The sequence below is a fragment of the Sus scrofa genome, chromosome 2 (assembly GCF_000003025.6).
Source record: "Sus scrofa isolate TJ Tabasco breed Duroc chromosome 2, Sscrofa11.1, whole genome shotgun sequence".
Classification (NCBI taxonomy): domain Eukaryota; kingdom Metazoa; phylum Chordata; class Mammalia; order Artiodactyla; family Suidae; genus Sus; species Sus scrofa.
In genome coordinates this window covers 133925474-133950523 of record NC_010444.4, presented here as the reverse complement: position 1 = coordinate 133950523, position 25050 = coordinate 133925474, and the positions used below count along the sequence as shown (strand labels likewise).

The window sequence follows — 25050 nt, the reverse complement described above, 5'->3', positions numbered from 1 at the left end:
TCTGTATTGGGTTAGCAGTAATGGCATTAAGCTTAAATGATTTTCATTTGACCTGAAGGCTAGTTTTCAGGTACATAACTAAAACCTGTTAACCTTGCCCATCCCTGTATAGAGTGCTTAGATTTTGTGGGAAGGTTCTCCTTGATGTGGAGAAGTTTCCATAATAAGCGGTATGTTTCCTAAACCCCCAAACAAAAAAACAACAATGTGAATGAATTGTTGGATTGTCTTGTGTGTAATTGCAATACATGAAATGAAGTGCTTTGGTTAGTTTTTCCTAAGTCACCTTTGAGTTTTTTTAGATTTAAATGGTTTGCATAGTATGTCTCAGTAATTTTGGCTCACCTTTTGCGACATGACTTATTCAACTTATTCAAGCTGTAATTATGGGAGCTCTTGAACTTTGCAAAGAAACAAAGCAAATTCTATCACTTTCTACAGTCTTTTTTTTTTTTTTTTTTTTTTGGTCTTTTTAGGCCCGCACCCGCAGCATATAGAGGTTCCCAGGTTAGGGGTTGAATTGGAGCTGTAGTTGTCGGCCTACAACCACAGCCACAGCAACGCCAGATCCAAGCCACATCCGTGACCTACACCACAGCTCATGACAACACCGGATCCTTAACCCACTGAGTGAGGCCGGGGATCTAACCCTCAACCTCATGGTTCCTAGTTGGATTCTTTTCCCCTGCTCCATGATGGGAACTCCCACAGTCCTATTTTTGAGACTTTCATTTATAATCCCAGGTGTCTTAATTTACCTATGGTAATTCTTGACGTCATTGTGGGTTAAGTGAAAGCACTCACTTTGAACAGGTGAATCTGCCTTCGTTCTTATATCATTAGAAAGTATCTTACAAGGCTTACAGTATAAAATGGAGATCTTGCTTATAGATGTTACTTATGATAAATTCATATTTAAAAATTTTTTTTTATTTTTATTTTTTTGGCTTTTTAGGGCTGCACCCGTGGCGTAGGGAAATTCCCAGGCTAGGGGTCGATTTGGAGTTACATCTCCCAGCCTACGACACAGCCACAGCAACGCAGGATCCTTAACCCATTGAGCAAGGCCAGGGATCGAATCCGTATCCTCGTGGATACTAATCAGGTTTATTACTGCTGAGCCAGGACAGGAACTCCGATAAATTTGCATTTTAATGGGAAAATCCTACTTCTCTTTAATAACAGAGTTACTTTGTTTGAAAGTGCCTATTTTCATGCTTAGAAAATTTTCTAAACTGTTCGCAAAGCTATGTTGGCCAGTGTGTGCTGTATTGAGTACTTTATCTTGTTTTACTGGAACAGCAGCATTGTTTAAGGCAATACTAAACAACTGCCCACAGCACACAGACTAGAACTCTGACATCTAGCAGTATAAAGTGTTAACTGCTTGCTTCTTTGGCAGTGCTTTTGAATGAGTGTAGACTTTGAGGTATAGAAATGTGAATATAGAAGTGGTTACTTGAATTGTAGTGATAATTTATTTGTGGTAACTTGATTAAATTCTCACAGGGTTGTTTCTGCTTTCAGAAGATTCTTATTTTAGTAGACTCTTAAGGGTCTGTTATAAATATCTTCATTGAACATTTATTTATTGAAAGCCTATCAGTTCAAGACCCTATTTTGTTCACTAGGAGGTATCAGTGAACAAAATAGGCCTACCCTATTGGTGTTTACATTCTAGTATAAAGGGGAGGGGAGAAAGTAGATAAATACAGTAAAAAAGTATGTTACATAATGTTAGCTGATAATTGCAAATTTTTTTTGGCTTTTTAGGGCCGTAGCTGCGGCATATGAAAGTTCCCAAGCTACAGCCATGCCAGATCCGACCTACCCCATAGCTCACAGCAGTGCCAGATCCTTAACCCACTGAGCAAGGCCAGGAATCAAACCAGCATCCTCAGGATGCCAGTTCAGTTCTTTACTGCTGAGCCACAACAAGAACTTTGATAATTGATAATTTCAAAAAAGCAGGAAAAAGAATTGGAAACAAGGGGCAAAGGAGGGGTGCAGTTTAAGATAGTGTACTGATTGAGGTGAATTTTGATTGAAGTCTTGATTCATGTGATAGAATTAGCCATGGGGATATATAGGGTAATAGCTTTCCAAGTAAAATAATCACTGCAAAGATCCTAAGATGAGAGCATATCTGGTGCCTTCAGGAATAGCAAAGAGCCCTGAGTGACTGGAGAAGAGTAGTAAGATATGAAGTCATAGGTGATAGGGGTATTGTAGGATGGACCCTATCATGCAGGACTTTCTGAATCATAAGTTGTTTGACTTTTATTTTGAGTAAAAGAAGGTTTTGTTTTCCACCAAAATGTTTTCAGGCAAAGGAGTGATATTATCCTGCTTTTAAAGAATTCCCTCACTGCTTGATGGGCTGAGAATAGACTATGTGGGAGCAGGGGTAGAAAGAAATGAAAACATCAGTTAGATGTTATCACATTAAAGCAGAGAAGAGATGATCGTAACTCAAACTAAAGTGATGGTAGTGCTGGTGATGAGCAGTCATCACTTGCGGAAGTAGTTTGAAGATTTAGCCAATAGGATTTGCCAGTAGATTAGATTTGTGCTTTAAGGGAAAGAGAAAAATCCAGCATGATTTTAAGGTTTTTGGCCTGAATAACTGGAGTGTTGGAGTTGCCATCAAAGAGACAGGGAAAGCTTCAGGAGGAGTGGTTTTAGGGAGAGGAGTGAATCGGAAATTCACTTTTGAACATTGTCAGCTTTGAAATGTCTGTTAGAAATGTCGAGTAAGGAGTTGCATGTACAATTTATAATTATTTCTAGATAGATGGCTGGGCTGGAGATAGAAATTTTATAGTTACAAGCTTATAGATAATTTTTTTTTTTTTTGGTCTTTTTGCCATTTCTTGGGCTGCTCCCACGGCATATGGAGGTTTCTAGGCTAGGGGTTGAATCGGAGCCATAGCCACAGCAACATGGGATCCGAGCCGCGTCTGCAGCCTACACCACAGCTCATGGCAGCGCCGGATCCTTAACCCACTGAGCGAGGCCAGGGATCGAACCCACCACCTCGTGGTTCCTAGTCGGATTCGTTAACCATTGCGCCACAACGGGAACTCCTAGCTCAACTCCTAGATAATGTTTTATGTCATAAGACTAGATGAAATTACCAAGGTAGTGTAGTGAGTGTACATGGGAACGGAGGAGGACCAAAGACAGTGCCTTGGGCACTTGGTCAGAGGAGAAGAGCAGAAACCAGCAAAGGATAATGCGTTGGAGTGAACACTGCAGAGGACACATCAGGGTAGAGTGGTGGTGCCTTGGAATCTGAGCTGATGAAGTGTATATAAGGGGGTTATAAAACATTCATTCAGCTTATTTTTCCTTGAATACCTACTGGGTACAAAGCATTATGAAAAAATATACAAATAGATAAGAATCAGTGTCTTGTAATCTTGTAATCAGATGTTTGCATCGTATAATTAATGAATAAAGAACTCTTCTGTTTGTTTCTGGGACAAAATTAATGGTTTCTTTATTTTGAACCATCTGTTGTCCTTACATGAAACTGTCAACTGAAGCATAATCTTAGGAGACAGACACTGAGGATGGAGGTTTTGTAAAGTATGCCTTTTAGAACTGTGGTCTAACATAGTTTTTACTTTTGTGACCATTTCTCCTACTTTGTAGATTCAGCTTCCACAGCACATTGTCTTTCCTTAGCTAGTTCTCTGATTTCCTTTTCCACTTTACAAAGATTTTTTTAGTGGAAAATTTTAGACTTAAGTACTCTGTGGGAAGCTCAGTGCTCTAAAGCAACAAAAACTGTTAAGGTACTCATTTTGAGTCATTATACCAGAATTAAAGACACTGTAGTCAGAAATTGAGACTTTGTTTTGTCTTTTTCTCAGTTCAGTCCATTTTCAATGCCATTCTTGGCTGTAATCTTTTTTACCTCAGAGTGAGCACCTTATTTCTTTTATATTTCCTGAAGTACTTAAAACCATGCTTTGCATATATTAAATGGTAAATAAATACGTTAAACAGACAAAATTTAGAATTTTGTAAAGTCCTCATGTTAAAAAGAATACTTTCGGTTCATTAGAACTGGTGATTTTGTACATCTTTGGTGGTCTCATTCAGCAACTCTGGCTTCAGTTAATTTTTATAGGCTGACACCTAGTTCTGTATATTCCATCTTACCCCCTTTCAGATGCTTAGGATCCATCTATCTCACCACCGAATTGTCCTCCGAACTAGTCTTCAATGACTGGTCCCAAATTGAAGCCAGCATCATTCCTCCTCTTAATTTTTTTTGGTTTATGGAGGTTCCCAGGCTAGGGGTCCAGTCGGAGCCGTGGCTGCTGGCCCACACCACAGCAACACTGGATCCGAGCCGTGTCTGCGACCTACACCACAGCTCATGGCAATGCCAGATCCTTAACCCACTGAGCGAAGCCAGGGATGGAACCCGTAACCTCATGGCTCCTAGTCAGATTCATTTCCACTGTGCCAGGATAGGAACTCCATTCTTCCTCTTTAATAGTCTACTAGTGGCTGCCTCAGATGCTCAATCCAGAAATTTGTATTTCTACTCTTAATTCCCCCTGCATCTTCTTCTCCATGTCTAATTGGTTACTAGACATTGTTTGATTTTACATCTTGAATATCTCCACCTCTTCTCTGGCTTTCTTACTCTCATTGATACTTTTAGCATTTCACCCCGGCGTTTTTTCCTTGTCATTTTATTTATTGTCATACTACTGCTAGAGTGATCTTTCTAGTACTTGGATCTGATCATGTTCTATTCTTTCTCAGTTTAATTATTTTTACTGCTTAAGTTAGCTATATGTTATCATCCAAATCACTTTTGAGAATTAAACGAGGTACTATTAATATTTATTTCAGGCTAACAGAACTGTCTCAAGCAAACTGAGGTGATAACATTATCATCAAGCAAACTAAGATGATAACATTAATTTATCCATTCAATTAACAGGTGATACGTTAGACACAATACTAAAAGCCAGGGTTGTAGAGAGAAATTGGACATAGTTCCTATTCTTTATTGACTGAGGAGAGAGATACGAAAACATTAGTAACATGTTAAAGTTATTAGTGACAAAGGTCTGGGTAGGGGCCTTCGCAGCTGCAAGTGGGGCAAAGAAAAGCATCTTGGAGGAGCCTTCAGATAAATCTTAAATATTATGAATAGCTATCTAGATGATATCTAGTAGTGAGATCTTTCCAGGCAGAGAGCAGCAAGAGCAAAGGCACTAATGGTGACAAGCCAGGCACAGTTGTAGAACAAGAAGCCAATCTGTAAGTCTAAAGCAGGCATTCCCAGTGGGAATGATATCCTCTCCAGCAGGACAAAAATTGGATTTTTGGTGGTAGTGGAAAAAAATCTTCCTTGCCTGACAGAGTGTTACTCCTTAATATTTGATGACAGATGGGGTGGCAATTATGAAAAACTCTCTTTGGGGTGATGTGATAATGAAAAAAAGTAGCAAAACACTGGGCTAGTGTATGGGGTGTTCGTGTGTGTGTGAGAGAGGGTGGTACATGGTGCTGGGTGTTAAATGTTGAAGCTGGGTATAATAGTGGGGTTTGATCATTTCAGAGATATGGACCAGCAGTTATAAATAAAGGAGAACCATTGGGGGGTTTAAAGCCTACAAATAAGATCAAATTTACAAAGATTCCTCGGTGGGCATTGTTGAAGATATAGGGAAGGCAGGGAGTGGGTGGTTTACATTTTGTCCAAACTGGAATATTTCTCTGTGTGAAAGGCAAGACTTTTAATGATTATATCAAGGTAACAGGGAAATCAGGAGATAGAGTCCTGCTTAGAGGAAGCAGATGCACTAGTTTGGGAGTTAGATAAAGCAGCAGAACATATGATAGTGAAATAGTAAGGCAGTAGAATTGGCCCAGTATGGTCACTAATTGGAATGGAAGTTTGTATCTCCACACCCCACTTTTTTTTTAACTTTGAAATTGACTGTAATACGCACACACTAAAGTCTGCATTCTATTAAAGAGATAGCCCGTTTAATTTTCACAAGTATATTTAGCTACCACCCAAATCATGATATAGTATATCACAGCAGCACCTCAGAAACTCCCACTTTGCCCCTCCCAATCAGTACCCTTTCCCAAAGGAAACTGTTTTTACATCTTTTTTTTTTTTTTTGTCTTTTTTCTAGGGCCGCTCCTGCAGCATATGGAGGTTCCCAGGCTAGGGGTTGAATTGGAGCTGGAGCCACTGGCCTACGCCAGAGCTATAGCAACTCGGGATCCAAGCCGCGCCTGCAACCTACACCACAGCTCATGGCAACGCCAGATCCTTAACCCACTGAGAAAGACCAGGGATGGAACCCGCAACCTCATGGTTCCTAGTCGGATTCGTTAACCACTGCGCCATGACGGGAACTCCTGTTTTTACACCTTTCACCATAAATTTGTTCTGCCTGTTTTTGAATTTCATTTGAGTGGAGTCATACAGTGTGTATTCTTTCCAGCAACCAAGAGGACTATGAAACTATCTTGGTTCTTTGCATTTTATCTCTGGGTTGGACTTTGAGCCTCCTCTCTTGGCTTTCCATGATCTTTACCTGCTTATCCTTTATAACTTTGACTCACCTGCCCTTTCAGATTGTCCATCTCATTCTGTCCAGCCCTACTCTTAGGGAAACTTTCTCAATCCTAGATGCTGCAGTTCAGGCCAAGATACACTATGTTCGTCTCAAGTGCCTGAATAATGCTGGGGCAAGTTTGGCAAACCTTATCTATCTTTGGCTTGTTGGAAACAGGTTTTGGGTGTAAGAGCAAAGCAGAAGTTGAGGTAATTTCTGAATTTCTCATTTGGGTAACTAAGTTCATTATTAAAGAACAGAATTAGCGTAGGAAGAGAATTCAGTTTTGGAAAGGGTTTGAGACTCCCTACAGGGGACGCAGATAAAGATGTTCAGTAAGCATTTGGAGCTTCAGATAAAATCAGGTTATAGGTCTGAGTTTGTCTGACAGTCTCCAGCATATGGATCATAGGTGAAGTCTTGGGATTGGTAGGAATGCTCAGGGTGAAAAACAGAGAAGGGCAGACTTTTTAGGTGCTGTAATATTAAAGGGGTGGGGGAAAGAAAATAAAACTGCCAAAGAGAATGAAAAGAAGTTGTAGAGGTGGGAGAACAGAAGAAGGCTGTTACAGGAAGATATTTCAGGAAGAAATCCCTAATCATTAATGTCAAATACTGTAGAGAGTTCACAAAGGTAAGGACTGATAAATTCTTTGGGCTGCTTCCATCAGAGTGATTTCACTGGACTGAATATAAGAGCCTGATTGCAGTGGATTAAAGAGAGAATAAAACCCAAGAAAGTGAAGCAGCAAGTTTGTGAGTTTGACTCTGATGGAAAGGGGATAAGTCCTCCATGATCTTCTGCCTAGTAGTCTAGCCTTATCATCCCCTACCCCTAAGCACGTGCATTTTTAACTACTTATCAATATTCTAACACAGTACTTTTCAACTTGGGCTGTATATGTTTCTCAACCTAGAAAAAAAAAATTTTTTTTTTAATGCCGAGGCCCACCCTCCATTTCTTTAATTAGAACCTTCTGGAATGAAGTGTCAAGCATAGAAAGCTCCTTAAGTAATTCTGATGTATATACAAAGATTAGCAGCATTGGCCATTGTCCCATATTCTCCTATCTCTATGCTTTATATAGAATGGAAAAATGTTTACAGCCCTGGAATTCTGTATTTGGTTAAGCCTACTTCAAATCTGAGCTCTAGGACTGAGAATTTGAGTGACCCTAAGAAAGTTAGCTAATTTCTGTAAGATTGACTGTCTTCAGGGGATTGTCATGTGGGCTAAATGAGATAATATATTAAAGTATTTAGCAAAGTGCCAATCATAATGAACACTCAATAAATGGTAACCATACATATTAGCTTGTTGTTTCCTTTAACTGAAGGCCATCCTCTCACTTGACAAATGCAGACTCCTCACTGAAATTGCCTCTCCCATTCCTTTTTTGTGATCCCAGATTACTTTGCACCTTCCTCCACCATAGCAATTATTGTACTGCGTTATGATTCTAACATGTTTGTCTCCCTGCCTGGACTGTAAGTTCCTCGAGGACAGTGACTTTATTCTTATCTCCTCATTCACATCATGCAATACTTATTATATAAGAGGTAGCTAAATACTTGTAAATGACTTTAGAAAGGAATGTGACAAATACTGTTTTTCTCTTTTCTAGTGTGATTTCTATTAGTCTAATATATGAAGTGCTGGGGTAAAAAGATTGATGAAGTTTGGCACAATGACAAAATTTGCTATTCATATTCTCTTATTAAATATTAATAATGTACAATTACTAGAAAGAAACTATGTGTTTTATCTGGCAGTTCCTCAGAGACAATTTGGAGAGAGGAACTTTAGTCATACTTTGAAATAGGAACTCCTTTTTTTATGGCTTTGAAACACGTTTGCAGTTTTAACTGCAGTGCCAGTTTTACTTTTCATATGTTTTTAACCAGGTTTAAAACTTTGGCTGGACAAATATTTCATGCTGAGCTAGGTGTTACTGTAATTGCCTATTTACAATCTAAAAAGTTTTTTTTTTTTTTAAAGCTTATTTTTTTAAACCCAAAGTTAAAGAGGACTGAAAGAATGTAAAATTTAATATTCTTATAATTATCTATTAACCTCTTTCAGAATTTAGAATAACGATGTTTAAATGTACCACTTGTAGAAGTTCTTTCTGAATTGGCAAAAGAGCACCATTGTACTTGGAGTCATTTTTAAGTGAGTCACTGTGCATCTCTGAGGGTGGCAGAACAAAGATTCTGTTGTGCTCATCTACAGCAGATGCACATTCAGAGGGTTCCTTGGAAAGTAGAAGAACTTATTTTTGCTTCTGGGGCCCTCTGACCTTCATTTGTAAACTCAGCTGTAGAGAGGGAATACTAGATCTGGCTGGGGCCTTTATTAGGTAATTTCTCTTCCAAGACACCTCATTTTAAATGTATTGGATATTTATTGAGGAAAAACCTGCGGCCATTCAGGAGTTTCAACACCATAAGATTTTGTTTTTGAGAGATGAGGAGCTTTCCTTAGAATTCTGCAAAGAGGAAGAGCAGCCAGCAGTGGACAACGGCTTGACTGTATGAGTCTTGTTCTTTGACAGGGATGTACACTTGTGAGCTGTATAACCTTGTAGTTGCCATTTGGCTTTACTTTGAACTAGCCTGTGTAAACTTAGGTCTGGCTGTAGGTAAAAACTGTATGAGCCACTTTATTAAGAACTTGAGGTTATAGAAGCATAAGCAGCCCCTGTTTGATGTTCTCCACTACTAGACTTTCTCCAGTACTTTGCTATTCATGAAGCTGTGGGAGCTGTAGGGCTTCAAGCTTTGACACGTAGCAGAGACTGTGGGACTCATGGCCTAGGACACTTAGTACACAGCGGAAATAGCACCACCACATAGCATGTAATTGTGAGCATATATAGCTTCCCCAAAAATACTTTAGCTAATGGGGTCAAGAGCTAGTCAAATAGGCTGCATACAGATAAAGAAGTAAAATGTCTTGGTTAAGGTCACATGATTCATCAGTCAGTTCCTTAGACCACTGCTTTCTCTTTATCCCTGAACTTTAGGTTACATTGTAAGCTTTGAGCTTTTATTTCTTTACTGACATCTATATAGAGGTCTAATGTTTTCCTAAATAAATGCTTCTTGTTTAATCTTGCCTGTACTGCACGAAGTTCTTTAAAGTGACTGTGTTGATTTAATGGAAGTTTATAATTATCAAGTTTCATGTGGAATGAAAACAGGTTTGCTTGATAATGTGATTTTTTTATACCATTCTGTTTTATAACTTGTTTTCAGAGGATGTTAGCCTATTCTAGTTTGATTTCTTAAAAACATTTGACTAATATGAGATAGCTTCATCATAGTAGATTTTTTAGAAAAGAGTTTAGTGTCACAAGTGCCTCATAAGTGTCTCAAGTGCCCCCTGAAGTTTGAATTGTTCATGAATTCCTTAAATGACTTTCTAAGGCAGAGTTGAAGTTTTGTGTATGTGTGTGTCTGTGGAAGATTGCCTGATGGATATTTATGTGGTAAATATTTTTAAAACCCTATTTTTAAGTGCCAGGGACAAAAGGTTCAAGTTCTGCTGGGAGGAGATAGACAGGTACACAGACAATTAAAACACAGTCAGGTTAAGTACTGCGATAATTGCAAATACCAAGTGCTCAGGAGTTTGTGGGAAGGCTGTTGGGAGAGAGGAGTAAGGGGGTAGGCAGGTGTCATTCACGTTTTAGAAGAGGGAACTCTGATTTGAGTGTGGACTAGAATATATAAAAGTTATGTGAAGAAGGAGCAATATGTGTTTTCTGAAAAGGAAACAGTATTTGCCAAGACCACAAGGTGAGCTTGGCACAAACATGCAATTCACCTGGGTAGCTGGAACTTTGGGACAAAAATGAGTAGGAAAATAGATGAGGCTGGAGGTATGGTCAGGATCCAGACATCAAGGACTGTGTTCTCCTTGTTAAGGAGTCTGTATTTTCTTTTTACAAAGATCACTCTGGCAGCACTCTGAAGAATGGATTACAGGGGGGGCAGACTACAGGCAAGAAGGCTGTTTTCTGTTATCCAGTAAGAAATACTAAATCCCTGAATTGCTTCATTTGAAATGGGGAACAAAGATGTTTAGAAAGTAGAATTGAGAGATTCTCACCAGAACTGTCAAAGGTGAGTACTGTCACCTAAATGAAGGAACCTAGGAGCAAGACACAGCTAGGGGTATAGATGATCACTTTGTTTTTGGATTTGTTGCGCTTGAGAAGCTGATGGGTCACCCACCTGAAAGTGTGAAGTAGAAAGTGTAGTTATTTATTCCTTCTACATTTATTAGCTGGTATTCTGTACAGAACTTTCCGCACTTTCCCCTCTCCTCCTCCTTAAAAAGAACAACAACAAAAAACTGAATTCAGGGATTATTTTTGTATTTTTATTATTGTCATTATTCTTTCTCACTATTAGGTTGCCCCAAATTTAGCCAGCGGGAATCCTTTCTAAGTTCTTATGTCCTTTTGGCATGACCCCATTAGTCTTTAAGTAATACCGTTCTTTCTGGCCCAAAAAAATGTTCCAGGCTTGGGGGTTTCCATGTGACACAATGGTTTAAGGATCAGATGTTGTCACTGCACCTGCTCCAATGGCTGCTGTGGTGTGGGTTTGATCTCCCCCTCCCCACAACCTGGGGGTATAGGTACAGCCAAAAAAAAAGTTCCAGGCTTGTACTTGCTTTGCCCTTCTGCTAAAATCAGCCTTTTATCTAGGGAACCTTGGTTCCTTTTAGTAGGAAATGGTATTTAGAATCCATCGTCCCTGGCACCCGCTGTAATAATTGTTACATATAGATCTTTCTTGGCATTTTGCTGAATAAATTTATACCTTCATGAATGAGAAAACGAGTGGAATGGAATTTTGTGTTTAATATATGGGCTTAACTTGGAGTAGTTGTTGAAAATCATCTTCAAAATAGTTTTAATAGTCTGTTGATAATTAAACTTTGTTTTGTAACTTTATAATGCAAACATATAAAACATATACCAAGATTTATTAACTTTTACTGTGTGTTAGTATCTGTACCGCATATTTAATAGGCATTATTTTATGTTCAAAAGGAAGTAGTTTATCATTCCTGTGGTGCAAAAAATAAATGTTAATCACATTATCCAAGTTTACATGGATAACTGATAGAGGCAGAGTTGGAACCTACAACTGTCTCCAGTGTCGAAGATTTTATTATTTTTATTTTTAAAAATTTTTTAAAAATGATTTTTATTTTTTTCCATTGTAGCTGGTTTAGTGGTTCTGTCAATTTTATACTGTACAGCAAGGTCACCCAGTCACATATACACTTCTTTTTTCTCATGTTATCATGCTCCATCATAAGTGACTAGATATATAGTTCCCAGTGGTGTACAGCAGGGTCTCATTACTTATCCATTCCAAAGGCAGTAGTTTACCAAGATTTTAACCACATTGTTAGGCTGAAGGCAGCCTACTGATGATTTGGTGAAGTTTTTTTTTTTAAGTTTTATTGAAGTAGAGTTGATTTACAGGGTTGTGATAATTTCTGCCTACAACAAATTGATTCAATCATACATACACACATATCCATTCTCTTTCGTATTCTTTCCCCACATAGATTATCACAGAACATTGGGTAGAGTTCTCTGTATTATACAGCATGTCACCATTGGCCAATTTCCATATACCTCAGTGTGCACATGCCAATCCCAAACCCCCACATTTGGAGAAGGTTCTTCAGCATAAATTTTGATTATAGCTTCAGAATATGTATATCTTGGGACTGAATCTATACTGACTGTAGAGAGCCATCCTGAGAGATTTTTTTTATTGTTAAAATTCCCAGGATAATGAGTAAAATATCTTCGTTAATGAGTGTTTTAGATAATTGATGTACTGAAAGCTGTGTATGATGACTTAAGCATATCATGGATAAGAAATTCACCAATTTTAGACTTTGAGAAAAAGAAAAATTCAGAATTGCTCTAAGAATGCTAGTTTTGGTATTAGCGCCATGCTGCAGTGGGTTAAGAATCCAACTACAGTGGCTCTGGTTGCTGTGAAGGTGCAGGTTCTGTCCCCGGCTTGGCACAGTAGATTAAAGGATCTGATGTTAACTGCAGCAGCTCAGATTCAGTCCCTGACCTGGGAATTTCCATGTGTTGCACATGCACCCATAAAATATAAAAACAAAAAACCCAGTTTAAATTTTCCAAGTTTTAATTGGTTTTATAAGCCTGCTTATAACAGCAGTCTGCAGAATTGAGAGAGAGAGAGAGTTGCTCTGAGAGCAGCACATTGCTTAGTACAACATTGACGAAGGGTATGGAAATCCCAGTCTGCTTAATTAGAAATGTATATGTAACTGACTCATTAATTCCTTGTACATACAGAGCTACAAAGAAGAATTTAATATTTCATTTAACAGTAAAATTGAGAAGTCATAGAATAGAATGCATTGGGTATGGGGTGTTGGAAAGGCAGTTTGTAGGATGGCTGTGGTCTCACCACCTCAGCTTGCCCACCTTCACTCACATAACTGGCTGAGAAGGTATGGCTTCTCTTGTATAAAGTGCTGAATCAGCACCACTTCCTCACCTTTTTGCACAAGTGGAACCTGTTATTTTATTCCTGAATCCTGCGTTTGTATTTGTTCTTTTAATACCCCTGAATAATTTGTATTTTGTGGTAGTTACAGAACCAGTGACTGATTTAGGTGTTAAAGATCTAGAATGTCGTAAGTTCCTAGTTTTTCCATTTTCTTCATGACTTGCCTCTTTCAAGTTCAGTAGAACAGCTTTTAGATGTGCACTGTAAATAATTATAATGCTGCATGGAATATAGCATTAAAGTTTTTGCTACCAAGAAATATCTGCATGACAGATATTTTCAGTCTGCCTATGTCAGGGTTGTTTGTTTTGGCTTTCTATAATAGTTTTGATTGAGGGTTGCTTGGTGGCTTAGTGGTTAAGGATCCAGCATTGTCACCTGTGGCTTGGGTCACTACTGTGGCATGGGTTCAGTCCCTGCCCTAGGATCTTCCGTATGCTGTGGGTATGGCTAAATAAAAAAATAAATAAAACATGTATAAGCCTGTAACACACCAAGAGCCTACTAGATAGGGTAGTACTTTAAGCCTGTTTCAGAGATAATTGGTACAGAAACCACAAGAAACCCCTTTATAAGACCAGCATTGCACATCAGCAACTACCTGCTGTCCAATGTAAACCAAAACCTTTAACCACCCATATCATATGAGAGAATTAATCAGTTTGCTCCTCCAACCATCCTTTGTTCTGGGAGATTATTTTCTGTCCTTTCATAAATACACAGCCTCTTGTGACCCTCTGAACATGCACTGGAGGGACCAGGATTTACTAAACACCTCAGTGCTCAGTGTCGCTCTCTCCTTAATAGGTGATTAGTCAAGTAACACAGAATGATATAGATCTTACCTATAAACCAATCATACTAAACTTTAATGTGCATCAGAACCATCTGTAGGGCTCATTAAACCACAGACAACTAGGCCCTGCCTCCAGAGATTCTAATTCACTAGGTCTGGGGATAGAGTCTGAGAATTTGCATTTTTCCAAGTTCCAGGTGATGCTAATGGTCTCTCAAGGTTGTTACTTATGTTCAACAGAAGCCAATTCTGGCCAATTTATAGAAAAGGAATTTATTGAAAGGGGAATGCTGGAGAAGTAGACTTGAGGCTAGGCAACCATGATTCGTATTCTCTATCACATGTTTGGTAAAGAAAATACTGCTGTTAGCACTGAGCACAGTGGATACCACAACTTGGACCTCCGACCACCTATACTGTACACTGCAAGTGTTGACAGACCCTGCTGCTACCACTAGCTGCTAAAGTGGACTCTGTATAGTTCTTAATTCTTGATATTACTAGATTGGAAGTTTGGGATGGATGCATCTGATTGGTAGTGCCTGGATTATTAACCCATGCGCTAGTTTTATGGAAGGTTGGAAAAATGAAAATCTGGTGTTTTCAGTTTGCACCACAACTCGTAAGTTGAGCTGTTCTCCAAAGAGGTGTTTATTGATGTTTTGACTTCCTTGGTACGTATTTTTGACCACATGCATTTAGGAGTTGATAAAGTATTGCCTGGGGGCCACATTAGCCTACCGCTATTTTATAAATAAAATTCATTTACCTGTTTATTTTATTTAATTAATTTATTTATTTTTTACCATTTTCATGCTACAAAAGCGAGTTAGTACTTGTGACAAAAACCATATGGTGCAGAAAACCTAAAATATTTACTATATGACCCTTTATTAAAAAGGAAGAAAGTTTGCCAGTCCCTGATAGAAGTAATCCATTTGGTCACCATTATAGATGCTATTGGAAATCTGCATGTAAAATGGCCAAGTTGTCCCTCTGTAGTAAGATTGGAGGCAAATAACAGGACAAACTTTTAGATATTTGAAGATGGGCTTTTAGATTCTTAAGTTTATGAACTTTGTCAGCCTCTCTTGAGGTAGAGAGTGGGAGAACCACATGTATGTTATGTATGTTTGAAAACTTGAGAATTACATTCTCACCTAGACTTTAAAATTGAAAAGTGAATTTCTGGTTCTTTGTCAGCTACTCCTGGCATTATCAGTGATGTACTAAATGTGTCGTCTGACTTGAAAACAGAGGAAATTATAATTCAGTCAAGAATCTCAGAAAATTCTGGGACTCGTTGACTCTAGCCTACACTCATCTGGTGGGTCAGGACTTAATTATTTTTGCCTTTACATATCCTTTCTGTGTTACGGTTTTCAGAACTTGTTTGCCACTGAAAGTTGCCTTGGTGTAAAAAATAACAAGCACATTTCTATGGGATAGGCATTTTGTGGGTGTCTGGCCAGGTTATGATGACTCTTAAAGGGTGGGGCCCAGCAGCTGTGTTTGTAGTATGTGACCACACCTACTCCAGCCATTGTTTTGGAAGTCTTATTAGCTCATGCATTAAAGCCTGAAAAAGAAAAAAGGATAGGTACATACATGGGAGAGGAAGAAATAAGACTATTTTTCATAGGCCATATTACTATGTATGTAAAAAATCCAAAAGGATCTACCAGCTGTGAGATTTATGACAGTTTATAAACTCATCACATCTTAACATATAGCATCTTAAACTCATCACAGTCAGCCTTCAAGTGATTTTATGCTATTTCATATATAGTATAAGAACCTTTCAATATCATATTTCCTATTTTTACCTCCTGGGCTTTTTGTGCTGTCAGTTGTGCTGCATTTTACTTGTACACATAAATAAACCTCATAATATATTGTTGTCCTTGCTTTTGCTTTAAACAGTCAAGTGTCTTTAATTAGAAAAGAGATTTGTATTTACCCATGTAGTTACCATTTCCAGTTTTCTTCATTCCTTTATGTGGATCCAGACTTCCATCTGGTACTGCTTTCCTCTTGTATGAAGGACTTCTAACATTTTTTTGTGGAGCAGGTCTGCTGGTGATTAAATGATTCAATGTAAAATGAACAATAGTGACAGTTTTTTCTTTTGTGGCTTTAGAGGTGTTGGTAAGTGTTGTCTGGATTGCATTGTTTCTGATTGGAAGTGTGTTGTAATTCTAATTATTGTTCTCAGTGTGTAATTATCTTCTTTCTCTAGCTGCTTTTACAATTTATCATTTTTAAGCAATTTTATTATGGTGTGCTTTGCTGCTGCTGTTGTTGTTGTTGTTTTCCTATTTCTCGTGCTTGCATTTTGCTGAGCTTCTTGGATGTGCCAGTTTATAGTTTTTTGTCAAATATTTTGAGTTCTCTTGTGGCTCAGCAGGTTAAGGATCCAGCATTGGCTTGGGTTACTGCTGTAGCATGGGTTCGATCGCTGACCCAGGAACTTCCACATGCCATGACTGTGGCCAAAAATAGAAAAGCAAAGAGAAAATATGGAAGATTTTCCATCATTTTTCAAATTATTTTTTGTTCTTTGTCTTCCCCAGAGTGACACCAATCATGCTTTTGTTAGTCAGCTTGAAGTTGTTCCTTTATCTCACTGGCTCTGTTTAGAATTTTTTCTGTTTTCTCTCTTTTATTTGTCTTTACTTTTTAAAATTGAAATATTTCCTGCATTGTTAGTTTCATGTGTACAACATAGCGATTCCGTATTTTTGTAGATTATACTCCATTTAAAGTTATTATAAAATGTTGGCTACATTTCCTGCACTGTAAATTACATCTTATTATTATTATTGTTTTATACTTGAGAGTTTGTACCTCTTAGTTCCCTACCTCTGTCTTGCCCCTCTTGCCACTGGTAACCACTGGTTTGTTCTTTATATCTGTCAGTCTGTTTCTGTTTTATTATATGCATTCATTTGTTTAATTTTTTAGATTCTACGTGTAAGTTATAACATAGAATATTTGTCTTTCTGATTTATTTCACTGGGTATAATACCCCAAAGCTCCATCTGTGTTGCTGCTGGTGGCAAAATTTCATTCTTTTTTATGGCTGAGCAGTGTCCCTGTGTGTGCGTGTGTGTGTGTGTGTACACACATACATATGGATACCACATCTTTATCCATTCAGCTTTGGGTCACTTAGTTTGCCTCCATTTCGTGGCTATTGTAGGTAATGCTGCTATGAACATTGGGTGCATGTATCTCTTTGAATTGGTGTTTTCATTTCTTTGGATGTATACCTAGGAATGGAGCTAGCTGATGGATCTTACAGTAGTTCTATTTTTAGTTTTTTTCGAGGACCCTTCATATTGTTTTCCATAATGGCTGCAATTTACATTCCTTTTCTTACTAGGGCTCCCTTTTCTCCACATCCTTGCCAGCATATGTTATTTGTGATCTTTTTGCTGATAGCCATTTTGACAGGAGTGAGATGGTATATATTTGTGGTTTTGGTTTGCATATTTCTGATGATTGACAATGTTGAGCATCTTTTCATATGTTTGTTAAACATCTGTTTGTCTTCTTTGGAAATAAGTTTTTCATGTCTTTGGCCCATTTTCCAATTGGGTTATTTCTTTGATACTGAATTGTATAAGCTGTTTATATATTTTGGGTATTAACTCCTTGTTGGTATTATCATTTGCAAATATGTTCTTCTATTCAGTAGTAGATGGTCTTCATTTTGTTGATGGTTTCCTTTGCTGTTCAAAGCTTCTATGTTTAATTAGATTCCATTTGTTTATTTTTGCTTTTGTTCTGTTGCCTTAGCAAATAGGCTGAAAACAATTATTGCTTATGATTTATGTCAGAGTGTTCTGCTTATGCTCTCTTCTTGGAGTTTATGGTTTCAGGTCTTATATTTTAGGTCTTTAATCCATTTTGAATTTACTTTTGTATATGGTATGAGGAATTGTTCTAATCTCATTCTTTTAAATGTAGCTGTCAGTTTTCCCAGCATGACTTATTGAGATTATCTTTTCCCCATTGTATATTCTTGCCTCCTTTGACATAGGTAAATTGACCATGGTATGTGGATTTTATTTCTGGGCCTTCTATTGCATTTCATTGATCTATGTGTCTTTTTTTTTTTTTTTTTTTTTGAGCCAGTTTAATACGGCTTTGATTACTGTTGCTTTGTAGTGTGGTCTAGAAGGAAAGCCAGAAAGCATGATACCTCAGGCTTTGTTCTTTTTTCTCAAATTGCTTTGGCTCTTCGGGTTCTTTTGTGGTTCCATATAAATTTTAGGATTTTTTTGTTCTAGTTCTGTGAAAAATATCATGGGTATTTTAATAGGGATTGCATTAAATCTGTCAATTGGATAATATGAACATTTTATTTAACAGTATCCTTCCAGTCCATGATATCTTTCCATTTCTTTGTATCATCTGCAGTTTCCTTTATCGTTGTTATATACTTTTCAGCATATGGGTCTTTTACTTCTTTGCTTAAGTTTTTTCTTAGATATTTTATTCTTTTCATGCACTTTCAAATGCCATTGTTTTCTTTTTTTCCTCTTTCTCATAGTTCATTATTAGGGTATAGAAAAGCAAGAGATTTCTGTATGTTAATATTGTATCCTGCGGCTTTACTGATTTCATTTACTGTAATAGTTTTTTGGTGGCGACTTTAGGGTTTCTATATGAAGTATTGTGTCATCTGCAGACAGTGACTGTTTTACTTCTTCCTTTCCAATTTAAGTGCCTTTTATTTCTTTTTTGTTGTTTAGTCACTGTGGCTAAGACTTGCAATACTTGTTAGATAGAAGTGGCAATATGTGCTGGAGCATAGCCGTGAGGACTTCGCCGCTCCTGACCTTGGCATCTTCATCCCACAGGGGAGTAGAGCTGGAGCATGAGGGACCAGAGTGGGCACCCAGTGTAGGTCGAGGTACACATTGGATGGCCTAGCACTCCAGAGTTCCAGACCAATGTTGTCTGATCTGCCGTCTCCATCAGTGCCAATAATGGTTGCCTTCACCCTGTCTAGATGCAGTGTTGGGTCTGAGCCCGCTCTGTCTGCCACAACTGCATACTCTCCCTGGCCGTGGTAGCCTTTGCTCTCATGGGAAGCTGTGCGGTGGAGCAAGAGGGGCTGAAGCAGCACTCAGCATGGGTAAGGGTGCACGCAGGGCAGGTGCAAGAAGCCAGCTAGAGTCCTTGGTATCTTCAGTTGCTTTCTCCACCTTGTTTTGTCTATTTTTAGGGCTGCACCCAGGGCATATGGAAATTCCCAGGCTAGGGGTCAAATCAGAGCTATAGCTGCCGGCCTATGCTGCAACCACAGCAACGTCAGATCCAAGCTGTGTCTGGCTTATGGCAACGCCAGATCCTCAACCCACTGAGTGAGGCCAGGGTTCAAACCTGCGTCCTCATGGATTCTAGTCAGATTCGTTTCTGCCAAGCCGTGATGGGAACTCTCCTCCACCTTGTTTTTAGATCAAACAAGCATGTGCTTGCTCATCAATGGCGGAATATAAGGTTTCAAAACTGCTTTTCTAGTCCCACTTATCTTTACACCAGCCAAGAGGACGTTTCGTCCTGGTGGTAGACTGCAGTGCTAGATTTCTCATTATGTGGTTCAAATCCCTCACTCGTTGGGGAGGATCTCTGAGCCCATGCACTCGCCCTCTTAGGTTGTCCCTTCCTAGGGGTGCAGGTCGTGACCTCATTGCTTTTCTTCCGTTCTTACCTGACTTCATGTGGATCTTTGTTTACAGTTTTGGTTATATAAGAGTCTTTCTGCTAGTTTCCAGTTTGATTTCAGTGAGAATTGCTCCACCTATAGATGTATTTTCTGAGGTGTTTGTGGGGGAGGTGAGCTCAGTATACTCCTACTTAGCCATCTTGATCTTCTTCCCTGATGTGTTTTATGTTTTCATTTCTATTTTTGTGTCTTAAGTTTTTTTTTTTTTTTTTTTTTGGTCTTTTTGCTATTTCTTAGGCTACTCCCACGGCATATGGAGGTTCCCAGGCTAGGGGTCGAATCGGAGCTGTAACCACCGGCTTACACCAGAGCCACAGCAACATGGGATCCGAGCCGCGTCTGCAACCTACACCACAGCTCACGGCAACGCCGGATCGTTAACCCACTGAGCAAGGGCAGGGACCGAACCCGCAACCTCATGGTTCCTAGTCGGATTCGTTAACCACTGTGCCACGACGGGAACTCCCTGTGTCTTAAGTTTTTAAATCTTTTCTTCCACAGTGATCTAATATGCCATTTATCCCATCCAATGTATTTTACATACCAGATATTGTTATTTTCTTATCTGGATTTTTTTTTAATGTCTCTTCTTAAATGGTTAATCTTTTCTCTGTTTTCTTGAACATAAGAAATATAATTGGAGTAAGTTTTTAAGTATATATTTTTTAAAACTATGTTCTCTGACAATTACCAAGTTGGTTTTGATTGATTTTTTTCCCCTCATTATGGGTCATTTTGCTTGCTGGGTAACTTTTGATCGAACACCAGAAATTAACCTTTTTACCTACTGGATATTTTTAAATTTCCTGTAAGTATTCCTCTGAGACACAAGTAATTTGGGAATCATTTGATCCTTTAGGGGGCTGTTTTTTTGAGCTATGCTATTAATGTAGCACCCAAGTAGCATTTAGTGTAGTGTTAATTTTGTCCCAATATTGAATCCAAAGCCTTCTGAGTACTCTACTAAGTGCATTCTGAATTTTGAGATATCCCATTCTCCCTGGTGGGAATAGTAACTCTTCTGTGGCTGTGTGAGTTTTGGGTATTGTTCCCTCTAATCCAGAAAGTTTAAACCTCAGAACTGTTGACGTTTTGGCACAGAGAATCCTTTGTTTTGGGGCCTTGTCCTGTGAATCACAGGATGTTTAACAGCATCTCTGATTTATAGTCACTTGATGCTAGTAGTACCCCGTTGCCCTTCCAAGAATTTTGACAACCCCAAATGTCTCCAGACATCACTGTGTCACCCCGGGGGCAAAATCAGTCTTGATTCAGGACCACTGCTCTAATCCTTTTAGATGGCTCTTTCCCTGACTTCAGGTTATTTCTTCATGTGCATGGAATCATCAGTACGCAACCTAAGTTTCAAGCGAGGCTCTCTGTAAGTTTTCAGAACATTGTTTCTTTGTAGTATGTATCGTTTCTATTCTTCGCAAACTTGAGCTACCTTCTCCTCAGGTAGCCAGCTACTTTTCCTTAAGATGCCACTAGACAGCAAGATGTGATAATTACATGAATCACCTCATTTGTGTCCTTTTTGTCAAGTGTCACTACCTTTTTTTCTGATGTGTTACCTCTTTAAAAATGTTGTTTCACATATTTATTATGATTTTTAGCTGTTTTAGGTAGAAGATAAATCCAGTCCCTCTTATTCCATCTTGAATGAAAGCCGAAGTCTCAACAATTTGTCTTTTACTTTGGAGAGGATGTCTTGCAATGCTTCTGGTCACTACAACCTTAAGAACATTAAAGTGGCAGATCTTTGAACCTTCAATAGAGTTTATTTCTCACTTTCTGGGTTATGCGTGGGTTACCAGGGACTCCAGGGTACCAGTCACCTCTTGCTCATTCTTGTGTTCATTCTTTCCAGTCAGCAGGATACGTATGTAATGTGTCAGGTTGTCTAGATGTCTTAAGATTATATTATGACTGAGACTGGGAGAGTTAAAATGGCCCTTAATTAAAACTGTAAGTTAATATTGTCCTACACAGTTGCGAACTGTTTATGTACTTTTTACTTTAGTAATTGGAGTGGAAAATAATAAATTCACCGAATCAGTACTTGAGGCTTTATTTTTATTTTTTTATTTTTTTGTCTTTTGTTGTTGTTGCTATTTCTTGGGCCGCTCCCACGGCATATGGAGGTTCCCAGGCTAGGGGTCGAATCGGAGCTGTAGCCACCGGCCTACGCCAGAGCCACAGCAACATGGGATCCGAGCCGCGTCTGCAACCTACACCACAGCTCACAGCAACGCCGGATCGTTAACCCACTGAGCAAGGGCAGGGACCGAACCCGCAACCTCATGGTTCCTCGTCGGATTCGTTAACCACTGCGCCACGACGGGAACTCCTTGAGGCTTTATTAATTAGTTTCAGCAACATTATGTCTGGGACTGAAGCTACTATACCCAAGGCTAAAATCTGGTTAAGTGTGTGGCAGTCTGTGGTCATTTTTTAGTATCCATGTTCTTTCTGCAGATGATACATGAGGACTGTCACCCCTGCATATTTTAAGTCTTTACTGACAGCACCAGGCCTTTGCCTCTTTGGAAAAGCAATATTGTCTTTCATTTACCGTCTTGTTCTGGGGAATTGAGCAGTTTCAGAGGTTTCCACTTGGCTTTTTCTACTGTGACACGTTTTTATCACATAGATCATGGATCCTTTGTAGGGATTATTCTTACTGCCAAGTATATAAATTCTATCTCTAAACTTGGGTGGTGGAGCTCTCTCTTAGGTGAGTCTGTAGGCTCTTTTGCCAGAGCTCTATTTACTACCTCAGTTCAGAAGGTTTTGGCTAGGAGGTGGTTTCTTCTGCCCCCCAGAACCTCAACTTGGATCATTCTCGTAGTTCCATTCAGTTGATAGCTGGCCTGGTCTAAGACAGAATCACTTATCTGGTGCCTGGGTGCTCTTCCATGTGGGCTTTCTGTCTCAATGAGGCTATTTTGGGCTTGATCACAGCATTGGTGATCTCAATGTATTTGAATCTTAAAAGGTACACAACCTCACATGTGCCACATTCTTTGGGTCAGAACAAATTCAGGACCAGTCGAGATCTAGATTGCAGTTATTGATGAGGGAGTGACAAATCCCACTGCAAAAAGGTATATGAGATAAGAAATACCATTGTAGGAGTTCCCTGGTGGCTCAGAAGGTTAGGGACCTGGTGTTGTCACTGCTGTAGCTCTGGTTCTCTGCTGTGGTGTGGGTTTGATCCCTGGCCTGAGCCATCAGGGAGCTCCTACAATGATATTTCTTATCTCATATACTTACTCCTCTTTTAGCAGAGGTGTGTGTGGTCATTGAATCTATCGTAGTTAATTGCAGTTATAATCTTTAGAATCAGAGATTATTGTTGTTTTTCTTAGAGTTTCTTTCTTAGCATATTAGGAAACAAGTTATCTTACGTGTCTTTTCTTTTTCTTCTATCTGCCTTTTAAAAAGTTGCACTGAGAGGATAGTGTTTGGGAAAAGTCTTGCCTGGTATAAAGGCATTATTCCTTATAGGACCAAAGAGGTACATTTTATGTTGCGAATTAATTTTTTATTTTTTATTTTTCTGCTTTTTAGGGCCGCACCTGCAGCACATGGAAGTTCCCAGGCTAGGGCTTGAAATGGAGCTTCAGCTGCCGGCCTGTGTCACAGCCACAGCATTGTGGGATCTGAGCTGTGTTTGTGACTTAAACACACAGCTCAAGGCAGTACCAGATCCTTAACCCATGGAGGCCAGGAATCGAACCCACATCCTCATGGATCCTAGTTGGTTTTGTTAGCAGTGAGCCATGACAGGAATTCCCTGTATTGGGAATTTAAGCTGCATTGTAATCACTATGCACCACCATTCTGTGGTAAAATAAAATACTCTTTTCATTCAGCAATGTTCTCTGCTCCCACATTCTCCTCTTGCTTTGTCATTGCTTTTAGCTTAGGTTTTATTATATTACTATACTATGCTAACATTATTTTTGAATACCTGGATGAGGGCTGGAGAAAGGTTCCCCAGCTCTTTTACAGAATGAACATCTATTTTGTTTAGTGGTGTATTAGTATCACCTTGAATCTCTAAAAATATTTTTTTTTTTTTCTTTTTACTGGCATGTGGAAGTTCCCAGGCTAGGGGTTAAATCTGAGCTGCAGCTGAGGCCTATATCACACCCATAGCAACCTTGAATTCCAGCCATATCAGTGATGTATGGCATAGCTTTTGGCAGCATCAGATTCGAAACCCACTAAATGAGGCTAGAAATGGAACACACATCCTCGTGGAGACTACACTGTGTTCTTAACCCCCTAGCCATGATAGGAAGTCTGGAGAAGAAATTTTTCTACTTTTTAAAAATTTTTAATAAAGTATAGTGGGTTGAAGTTCCTGTCATGGCTCAGCAGCTAACAAACCCAACTAGCATCCATTAGGACAAGAGTTTGATCCCTGACCTGGCTCAGTGGGTTGAGGATCCAGTGTTGCTGTGAGCTCTGGGGTAGGTTGCAGACGCGGCTTGAATCCCGAGTTGCTGGGGCTCTGGCATAGGGCAGTGGCTGCAGCTCTGATTGGATCCGTAGCCTAGGAACCTGTATATGCTGCGAGTGCAGCCCTAAAGAGACAAAAAAAGATAAAACTATAGTGAATTTACAGTGTTGTGCCAATTGCAGCTGTACCGCAGTGACTCAGTCATGCATATATGTCTGTGTATGCCTATATGTATTATATATGACATATATGTATATACACACATGTTCATTTTTAAAATATTATTTTCCAGGAGTTGCCGTCGTGGCTCAGTGGTTAACGAATCCGACTAGGGAACATGAGGTTGCCGGTTCAATCCCTGGCCTTGCTCAGTGGGTTAAGGGTCCGGCGTTGCCGTGAGCTATGGTATAGGTTGCAGATGCTGCTCGGATTCCACATTGCTGTGGCTCTGGTGTAGACCGGTGGCTCTAGCTCCGTTTTGACTCCTAGCCTGGGAACCTCCATATGCCGCAGGAGCGGCCAAAGCAAGAAATGGCAAAAAGACAAATATTATTTTCTGTCATGTTGTATTCCAGGAGATTGGATATAATAGTTCCCTGTGTTATACAGTAAGATGTTATTGCCTATCCATTCTAAAAGTAATAGTTCGCATCTACTAATCCCAAATTCACAGTCCATCCCACTCCTTTCCTCCTCCCCCTTGGCAACCACAAATCTATTCTCCATGTCTGTGAGTCTGTTTCTGTTCTGTAGATAGGTTCCTTTGTGACATATTTTAGATTCCACATGTAAGTCATCAATCATATGGTATTCGTCTTTCTCTTTCTGATTTATACCACTTAGTATGGGAGTCTTT

The 25050-nt window shown here is 39.1% G+C and overlaps 1 protein-coding gene across 9 annotated transcripts in view; it reads left to right on the top strand.

The window, feature by feature from the left end:
• The window catches only part of RAPGEF6 (Rap guanine nucleotide exchange factor 6), a 243169-nt gene that overhangs the window by 910 nt on the left and 217209 nt on the right, over positions 1 to 25050 (top strand). The window lies entirely within an intron of this gene.